The sequence below is a fragment of the Schistocerca americana genome, chromosome X (genome assembly GCF_021461395.2).
Source record: "Schistocerca americana isolate TAMUIC-IGC-003095 chromosome X, iqSchAmer2.1, whole genome shotgun sequence".
NCBI lineage: Eukaryota > Metazoa > Arthropoda > Insecta > Orthoptera > Acrididae > Schistocerca > Schistocerca americana.
In genome coordinates, this window is record NC_060130.1 from 448,342,536 (window position 1) to 448,353,483 (window position 10,948).

A 10,948-nucleotide genomic window follows, 5' to 3' on the forward strand; every position below is an offset into this window, starting at 1 on the left:
AACAGTGTTATACTTGATAAGCACAGATGTGTAAAATAATGAATTTGTTTCTTCAGTATAAAGTTTTCTTCATTTGACGTCAGACTAGTTTTTCACGCGGGAATGACACCGATCACTTTCACTTGAATATGTACCTTACGTTAGATCATTATGTGCGTTTTTCATTAAGGCGTGCTTACCATATTACGCCGAATGGACATGATATCAAGGCAAGACCTACTGGAAAAAGCTCAGTCACCAAGCCCAGTCTTGCCTCTGTCTGGTTATTTGACCATTGAAAATTGACAGCAATGCAGGTGTCGAAATGAATTGATTTGAGATTTGTTTTGATTTTCAAGTAAACACGTACTGCTTTCTGTAATTTATTTTGAATATGACGCAAAAATCTCTATCATTTAGATGTTTTTGAGCACACTCTAAACAACTCTGAAAAACAGCTAGTTACACTTTCTATGTAACGTTTTTGGTGAATGCTTTCGTATTTGGCACCCCTTTGGGTAAATGTTTGCAAAAATTCTGTATTTTGAACATACCGAAAAAAAATCTGAACATTCAGACACTTTTAACACCCTTTAGAGTTCTATGAAATAATGCATGTTCCATTCTTTACGTATTATTTCGCCAAATACGTATGTGTGTGTTCAAGCTGCCACTTTGCACAGTTCAGTCGACACTTTCATAATTCTTTTAACTTCATACGAAATATTCAGAGTGTTTGAATACTTTTGACCATAGCCAAAATGGTTATATTGTGGCCTTGTTTTTATTTTAATGGTCTGTGAAGTACGAAGCTGTGATTAACTCCTTAATTTTAATAGCACAATGTGACTGACTGTAGAAGTTTAGTGGAAGGGCGTGGGGTAGGGGATTGGAAGAGAAAGAGTGGCCAGAGGGGAGTAGATTCAGACAAATAGATAGTAGGCAGTACAAATTACAGAATCATCACATGTGTTCATATATTATACATTCTATAAGGAAAATATCTGCGCCTGTCTCCTTTACAGTATTAAATAGTACATCATAACCTGGGATTTATACCTCTAATTGTATAAACTTATCTACTAGGCCACTCACAGGTATTACATTAAGCTGTACAGCTTTGTCTCACAAATTTCCTGGTTAATGCTTATCGATACTGTTTTGAATGTTTCGGTGTTGGCATTGTTCGTCGTCAAAGGTCTATGACTTCCTACCATATTAAACTCCTTTTGCAGTCTGCATACTTTGCCATCTCCATAGGTGACGGTTTCTGACTGCTCCAGCTGATGTGTAGTATCTCCGCAACGCAAGTGTCAGCCATGGAGACATTCTCTGTCTATGTTTCTTCTTTACTATTTTTTCGGATTGATTTCCTTGTTCATGGTTATCTTATCTCACTTTCAGTCGTATGCTGTTCGTTTTGCTTGTTGTTCTTTTCGGATGCCTCTGTTTTGGCATGCTAACTTCGCCTTCGGCAAAGTGTATCCCCTGCAGTACTCACGCTACACACAAGAACAGAGATACAACGAAGTGTTTCTCACAATACCTGCGCACGACAGTTCGCTTATAGTGTCTCTAAGACTACGTTTCCCAGTGTTGTCGCTAATTTTTGCAATTGCGTCTATAGATTCCACGTCTGACGTTTCATCCGTTAATGCTAACGCCGACTCTTTGTTCGGATCTATACTGACCGATTTTATTATATTTCTGGATTCATCGTCCTTCGATGTATCTGTCCTTCTGTAGTCATCACACACTTTTTTGGGGTGATACACAGTCTTGCATGTCTTCTGACGTGATATTTATAAAAGCTAACAGCACAACAGCAAAACTAAACTACTACTGACGTTTTTGGACAGTAATACCAAAGTCTCTTGTTTTATTCTAGGAATCCACTACAATTACTTTCTGGGGGAAACATCTGCGAGTAGGTCCACTCAGACTTCTGAGTCCAGCAGAAAAGATACTTAAATATAAAAGCAACTACATTCACATGCAAATCACGTAAGTTGCGTTGCGTCGAAAGGATTGTACCACGCAAGGTGACACACAACATTTATTTATTAGCACCAAACGTTTCAACTGTTATTTTTTCAAGTTAGAGAGTGAGACGCTTGACGTATTACGACAACGGATCTTACTTTTGGCGGATTTCAGAGCAGTTCTCTAGGATTCAGGTCTAGATGCTATTGTAGCCGTAGGTCGGGAATCATTTTCTTGAAATTCTTCTCAGTTACATGGTTTCTGTTGAATAATCATAATGTGCTGGAAATGGAAATGTGGACTGGGAACCCTGAGGTCTTCTCAGCTGGGTCCGCAGTTAATTAATTATTTAGAGTGGCCACCCGACTAAGTTGGGAAAATATAGTTATAAGAAAGGGAATTAATAACTGCTTCGATCCCCGTTAATTATATATACTTAATTGCCTCCAAAAGTTGGTCAGTTAAAGTCAAATTATTCATGAAGTAGATAACTTCCGTGTGAAAGTTAGCAGGAGGTTAAGTCTCGAGACAATATCCTAAATTCTCACTTAGAAACATGAAAGGACTTGGTCTACAAGAATTGTTGCGCTTAAGAAAACGCCAGACTGGATGTATTACGCTTATTATAACAACGAAGGGGTTTGAAGCCATTTTGACTATTTTTCGACTGTGACTGTTTCAAGAAACACGTAAAGATTTTTCTAAATTACCGCTACCAGTCACAAACTTTCTCAACTGTTGTATTACATATTTATTTAGTGACATGTTTCGAGGGAATACCTCATCTTCAGTTTAAATGGCATTACAAAAACAACTTTACCGTAAGATCACACTGATATTACATAGTCTTCTCGTAAATGCTGTGGTCATCTTTCTCCTTCTGGTGCGACAGGCTCTTTGTGATGCGCTGAGGTGTTTCCATTTCCGTGGCTCTCTTGGCTTTCTTGGTCACTGTTCACAAACTGTCACTAACATAACAGTAACTTGGAAACACGAACACAAACAATTCTGTATTTCGACCGCCATCTTTCCACTGCCATACAGAATTGTTTGTGATAGTGTTTCCGAGTTACTGTTGTGTTAGTGACAATTTGTGAACAGTGACCAAGAAAGCCGACAGAGCCACGGAAATGTAAACACCTCAGCGCATCACAACGAGACTGCCACGCCAGAGAGGAACAAAGATGACCACAGCATTTACGAAAAGACTATGTAATATCAGTATGAAAGTTGTAAAGTTGTTTTTGTAATGCCATTTAGCCTGAAGATCAGGTATTCCCTCGAAACACGTCGCTAAATAACTAAGTAATACATTAGTTGACAAAGTTTGTGACTGGTAGCATTAATTTTAAAAAAAATTTTTATGGACGAAGGGGTTGCCTTGGAAACAGTCATCAACTTCTGACGATTTATTTTCATAGAAAGAAACAATTCAAATCACCCCATAAGAAATTATGTTACCTTAAAGTGACCGTTGCGTGTATTTACATACTGGTATCATTCAAACCAAAAGTGTATTAGATACTTACGAACATCATGAATTTAATTCAAACAAAATGGGGGAAAGACATGGTAAATTCACAAGATCTGTGTTCACATTAGAAGAATACAGACTGTAGGAGGTCAGCTCTTCACCACGTAAGTACACAAGACGTGGTCCGTGCCTTTCAGCAGATAGAGGTGGCGGTAAAAATGAAATGGCACCGAGCATTCACACACGTGCAAGTCAATACACAAACGAATCACACACGAGGGCATGAAACGCTAGTGAATTTTCTGAATAATTAGCCAATAAATTAAACTGATAAATACGTGCCATAATAGGAAAAACCAAATAAAAATTAAATGATAAATATAAGGAGCTTAGGACACTACGGACTCATGCGTTCACGTAGCCTATGTGAAAATACCAAGAACTCGAACACCAAAGTTTAACATAATAAACGCACACGAAAACATTTAACTACACTGAATATCTACTGCCACACGAGGTCACCATAGAAAATAAAATGGTATAGTCATGAGGGCACATGGAAAGAATTTATGACTACGTGTTGTGCTATACAAAAGAAAATGTGCGTAGTTATTCGTAAAATTGAAACGGAAATGTTTTTACAGAAGAAATGAAAATACATTCACACGAGAGTACATTCACACGCACATTCTAAACTAACGAAAACTATTCTCTCAAAATCTCGCCGTATCGTAGTGGAATGCATTCTCGCACCACAAGTTCTGGCACAGCATAGTAAGTCTTAGAAAAACTTAACAAAAGCAGAATAACACAAGTTCTTACTCTGAATGAAGTATTAATTATGATTCTGGTACTACCGCTGTGAAATGAACTGAATTTGAATATTCCAGATAGCCTGAAGACTTTCACACTGCACATTCTACACTCCTGGAAATTGAAATAAGAACACCGTGAATTCATTGTCCCAGGAAGGGGAAACTTTATTGACACATTCCTGGGGTCAGATACATCACATGATCACACTGACAGAACCACAGGCACATAGACACAGGCAACAGAGCATGCACAATGTCGGCACTAGTACAGTGTATATCCACCTTTCGCAGCAATGCAGGCTGCTATTCTCCCATGGAGACGATCGTAGAGATGCTGGATGTAGTCCTATGGAACGGCTTGCCATGCCATTTCCACCTGGCGCCTCAGTTGGACCAGCGTTCGTGCTGGACGTGCAGACCGCGTGAGACGATGCTTCATCCAGTCCCAAACATGCTCAATGGGGGACAGATCAGGAGATCTTGCTGGCCAGGGTAGTTGACTTACACCTTCTAGAGCACGTTGGGTGGCACGGGATACATGCGGACGTACATTGTCCTGTTGGAACAGCAAGTTCCCTTGCCGGTCTAGGAATGGTAGAACGATGGGTTCGATGACGGTTTGGATGTACCGTGCACTATTCAGTGTCCCCTCGACGATCACCAGTGGTGTACGGCCAGTGTAGGAGATCGCTCCCCACACCATGATGCCGGGTGTTGGCCCTGTGTGCCTCGGTCGTATGCAGTCCTGATTGTGGCGCTCACCTGCACGGCGCCAAACACGCATACGACCATCATTGGCACCAAGGCAGAAGCGACTCTCATCGCTGAAGACGACACGTCTCCATTCGTCCCTCCATTCACGCCTGTCGCGACACCACTGGAGGCGGGCTGCACGATGTTGGGGCGTGAGCGGAAGACGGCCTAACGGTGTGCGGGACCGTAGCCCAGCTTCATGGAGACGGTTGCGAATGGTCCTCGCCGATACCCCAAGACCAACAGTGTCCCTAATTTGCTGGGAAGTGGCGGTGCGGTCCCCTACGGCACTGCGTAGGATCCTACGGTCTTGGCGTGCATCCGTGCGTCGCTGCGGTCCGGTCCCAGGTCGACGGGCACGTGCACCTTCCGCCGACCACTGGCGACAACATCGATGTACTGTGGAGACCTCACGCCCCACGTGTTCAGCAATTCGGCGGTACGTCCACCCGGCCTCCCGCATGCCCACTATACGCCCTCGCTCAAAGTCCGTCAACTGCATATACGGTTCACGTCCACGCTGTCGCGGCATGCTACCAGTGTTAAAGACTGCGATGGAGCTCCGTATGCCACGGCAAACTGGCTGACACTGACGGCGGCGGTGCACAAATGCTGCGCAGCTAGCGCCATTCGACGGCCAACACCGCGGTTCCTGGTGTGTCCGCTGTGCCGTGCGTGTGATCATTGCTTGTACAGCCCTCTCGCAGTGTCCAGAGCAAGTATGGTGGGTCTGACACACCGGTGTCAATGTGTTCTTTTTTCCGTTTCCAGGAGTGTATTATGTATTCCCTAGTCTCGTTCTTAAAATTGTGATGTGCCCTCATCAACCGCCCAGTGACAAGTGCTTTAGCATACTCCCCGAATAACGAACCCCAGGTAAGCGGAACTCACCAGAAGGGTTCCTTACACACCCAACGTAACCACTGTCGAAGGCACAAACCTCTTTGCCTTGGCTGAACCCACTAAGTCTGCCACCCTGTGTCTCCAGTAGATAAAAGATTGCTGCGATACTAACTACTATTGAAATAGAAAGAGGGTACCCACATTCACTCACTCTTTCGCACAGAAGTTAAGGAAGGAAGGGAAATGTGGGAGCACAAAATACAAATAATAGAAACAGTACCACGGGTTTGCATGGAACATGAGTAACCATGCATAAATATGTTACAGGGATGTATAACAGATAGTCTGCATCGCTCCATCAATTTATCATGAGATAAGCATGTCCCAGTTTTGTCAGGGGTCGGGCCAAGAAACGCACCGATAATTCGAGATGCCAGTAATGAATGAAATAACATTAAGTCCGAGAAAGGCTACATGAAACGTTTCCGATTGCGAAGTTTCACAATAGAATAAAGAATGGTCAGAGCCCATTAATTAATAGAGGAAATTCGACATACCTTGTCCTTAGGTACTTTAAAATTTTAGCCGTCCATCTGTACATAATAGTCCAACAATTTCCTGTTATAGACACAGACAATAAAAACTTGTCTGGCATTATTATCTGATAATACTCCCCAGATACAATCATTTTGCAATAATTATTCAAAGTCTAACTGGTTTTAAAAAAGAAGTTACTGGCTAATTTCATTAGATGCTTAATGTTTATTGAAAATCTTATATACTATCCTGATTTTACAAGTAGGTTGTATCGTCCGCATATAATCACACGTTTATTCAGGCAGCTTTTTAATTGAAATTCCATGGATGGAACATAATTTCTCTGAGTTTCTTTGCTAGTCTGGAACTCCTGTATTGTGTGACAAACTCTGCGAAGGTTTTTCAAAGACAGTTTCCTTTGTATTATCCATTACATCGCGTAAACTTCTGTGTAACAATACCTGTATCTGTATCATCAATAAAATATTAAGTGTGTGAATTTTACTTGCTTTGCTTTGGGATAGATGCACGATTCTTGTTGAACTTGGCGTAATGCCCCTCATTCCACTATTTCTTCACCAATGATTTGCTTCATATTTGCTTGTTAACCCTAGAATCGCCGACGGAACATGGTTGTCCCATTGGAAAATATTTGCCCCCTCAGCCTGCTTTAATTGTTTTATGGTGTGGATGAGGGTTCATGAGTGTCAACGTTTCTTAGCGTAGTTCAATTTGAAAGAAAAGTGAACAATATCAGTTGTACAGGTTTTGAGAAACATAGTAAATACCTAATATCACAGACGTGAATATTTTGTCCCACTGAATAAACTAAACGCTGCAGATTGCTATAAATTGTTGGTAGTGTTTATCATGTCCGCTCCTACAGTGCAGATATTAAACTGTAAGTGTAGCATCATTGGCTGAATAAACATTTATATAAATAGAATAAAGAGGCACTGTGATGTACAGCAGCATGGCTGAGAGAATAGTGAGAATTGAGAGAATAGTGAGAATAGTTCAAAAGAATAAGCTAGGCAGTGCATAGAAGAGTCAGTTTTGAAAAACTTTTGTCAGATTAAGTTTCACCTAACAACCTCCTGTGAAACAAGTAAAATTATTAAATCTCTGAAAAATAAATGTTCTGTTGGAGTAATTGACATCTCTAATAACATATTAAAACAACGTGGAGCATTTACAGCTGATGTTCTGAGTCATATAGCTAATGCATCACTAACTCAAGGTATTTTCCCAGACAGGTTAAAATATGCCACTGTCAGGGGGACACTACAGATGTCAAAAATTATTGGCCAGTATCTTTGCTTACAGCATTTGCAAAAATCTTTGAGAAAGTAATGTACTCAAGAGTGGACAGCCATCTCAACAGTAATGGCGTAATATTTATTTAGTAAAATGTCACCAATAGGAATTTTCTGTGACTTGTCCAAAGCATTTGATTGTGTGAACCATGACATGATGTTACAGAAATTACAATTTAATGGTATAACTGGAATAGTGTATGAGTGATTTAAGTCATACCTACAGATCAGGAAACATAAAGTTTCTTTATATGGGTGAAGTGATTTAAATAAGTTTGCCACTTCACCTAGCTGGGGTGAAATTACATTAGGTGTTCCACAGGGTTCAACCATGGGTCTCCTTCTTTTCTTGATATATAAGAACGACCTTACTTCTTATCTGAAACAAGAAGCTGCACTGAAATTGTTTGCTGATGATACAAGCATCATTACTAATCCAGTAAAAGGAACTCCAGTTGAAAAGGGTACAAATAAGGTCTTTGGAAAAGTCATTAATGGTTTTCTGCAAATGGGCTTACTTTAACCTTTGAAAAATCGCAGTACATTCAATTTTATGCTGCAAAAAGTGCAGTTCCTTCAATAAATGTAACACATTAACAGAATTCAGTAGACAAGATAGAGAATACAAAGTTTTTGTCTGTACGTATAGATGAGAATATGTATTGGAAAATTCATATTTTAGATATTCTAAAGCAACTAGGTTCAGTAACTTTTCCGATCAGAATAATTTCCAATTTTGAGGATATAGAAATTAGTAAGCTAACATACTCGCATACTTTCACTCTCTGATGTCATGCAGAATAATATTTTGGGGTAACTCAACACTTAGACAAAAAGTATTCACTGCCGAAAAGAAAGTGATTAGAATAATGTGTGGGGTTCGTAGTCGCACATCTTGTAGGCATCTTTTTAAAAGATTGGGAATTCTTACAACAGCCTCTCAGTACATTTACTCACTGATGACATTTGTTCTCAATAACATCGACCAGTTTAAAAACAACAGTGACATTCAAGATTATAACACCAGGAAAAAGAAAGGTGCTATAAAATTTTAGACAAAGAAAGTTAATGGAAAAATTAAATAAGGCATTCTCGAGGCTGATTTGGTTGATTTGAATGGTAGCCAGTAATAATATCGGTATAAGAATTTTATACGAAAATTCTGAATCCGTGTTTCCCACTATCATATTGTCAGAGTGAAGAACCATCCCCTCATTATATAGATAAAATTTACAAAAAGATAGTAAAAAATACCAGAATGTAACCGAATTGCAGTCAGCAACGAAATATAAGGTACAGATATCAAATACAATTGTCTGTCATCGTATTGCAACTTCAGCACAAAAACATCACTGTTTTTCAAAAAACAAGCTATAAAAGTTTGCTTCTCAACTAGAAACAGACTTTGGCGTATTTTCGCCCATGGGGTTGATAAAAGGAATATACATCACGAATCAGCAGAGTATAGTATCAAATGTCCAGACTGTAATACCCATTACGTTGGACATACAGATGGACAACTTGAGATCAAGTTGGGTGAGCCTGTAGCTTTGGAGAGGCGGGAGTTACATTGAGAGAGCTAACTTCACTGTCCACATAGTTGCGAATGGACACACCCTCCCCTCTCTGAGGTCATGTGTCAAGTTGTAGCACAGTGCTCAGGAAGGCAGATTCATGGACCTATTATAGGAGATGGAGATATACTGCCATGTGACGTGATCTGGCTCTCACCTGCTCAATAAGCAGGTGTCGGTGAAGAGAAACCTGTTTTGGGGCAACAGACATCACGACCCAGGGAGGTGCTTAAGAGCTGATTTCTTTTTCTTTATTGTCATTTCATTCCCCTAAATGGGGGGGGGGGCGGGGGACAAGGAGGCAGCAGTGATGTAGCCGTTGTTCAGCCTACTGATTGTAACATAATAATGGAATGGTTGAAAATTTAGAAAGGTGAAAAAAATAAGTGTACTGAACACTTCTGGATGACAGTGATGTGTAGACTTGGCGTTTCATGCCGAGCATCGAGGTGACGAGTTACAGAAGATGATGTTGATGTGGCGTCTACTTGATGACCAGCTTCAAGTAAGTGGCAGACAGAACGGATTGTGGTATCACCGTGGAGAGTAAAACTAAAGATGAGGTTAGAGAGCTGGCATGAAGCTGTGGAGAAGGAGAAATTTTGTTTATGTGGTAGTGAAAGGGTTCGTTATGGAAGGGATTGAGGGTGCCAGGGGGTTGTAGGGTCTCCTCAAGTGTAGGATGAAATATGTTACACAAGGGCGTCTGCTTAGGAGAAGAGGATATGGCAGTGGTTTTGGGAATATGTGGAAGTGGCATATAAATGAAATATGGAATGGGATGCTAGGGTGGCCTGATAAATGATGTCTGAACCCTCAGATAAGTTGATACTTGGAAGGATAGTGGTGATGAATCGGATGACGACTTCAGCAATAGGAGTAGGATGTAGTGAGCAGTTTTGGTGGAGTGGTGTGTCAATAGGATGGATTGGGACAGTCAATTCAGGTTTCGTGGGGGTGGGTGTGGCTTTAAACTTACAGGAGTAGATGTGATGGGACTGATTGCAAGTGTTGCAGGTGCATGCAGTCTTCAGGCTGAGACAGGTGCAGTGGAGCAAGTGAGAGAATTTTTGCATGCGGAAGTTAAATGATCGTTGTAGATGAGGCACTTGTGGCAACAGAATGCTTGGGCTTGGAATCTTGAAGGCTCAACGTTATGTTTGCGGTGATAGATATAATCCTGAAGGAGGTGATTTATGGTTGAGGAATCTTTGAAAAATATGCAAATGAGGAATGTAGGATCATAATGATGATGAATTCGAAGATTTTTTCGGATATTTGAGTTAGGATTGGAATTTAGCTCCCAATCAACTTTCCCCACTGTGATCTCAGGGTCCACCATCTTGACCACAGCAATAAGAGGCGGCAGGTGGCGTGCGGTTGCGATTCTCTGGGTCATGGTGGTTCATGGTGGGTTGAGGGGGACAGGGAGGCATGTGGAGCATAGGTGATGAGACGGACACATTTCAGTAGGTGAGTTTGAAAATCAGGATCAGATGATTTGACGAGTACATAGTCTTTGAGGGGTATGATTCATAATATGGTGAGTGTTGGAAGGTATTTTATTATTTCGAGGCAAAGTGTTTTAGGATTGCAGCATCTGACCTTGGGATGTGATAGGAGGAAGGAATGTGTTGGAGTAGATATGTGGGGTGAGCTGGGGGAGGACTCCAT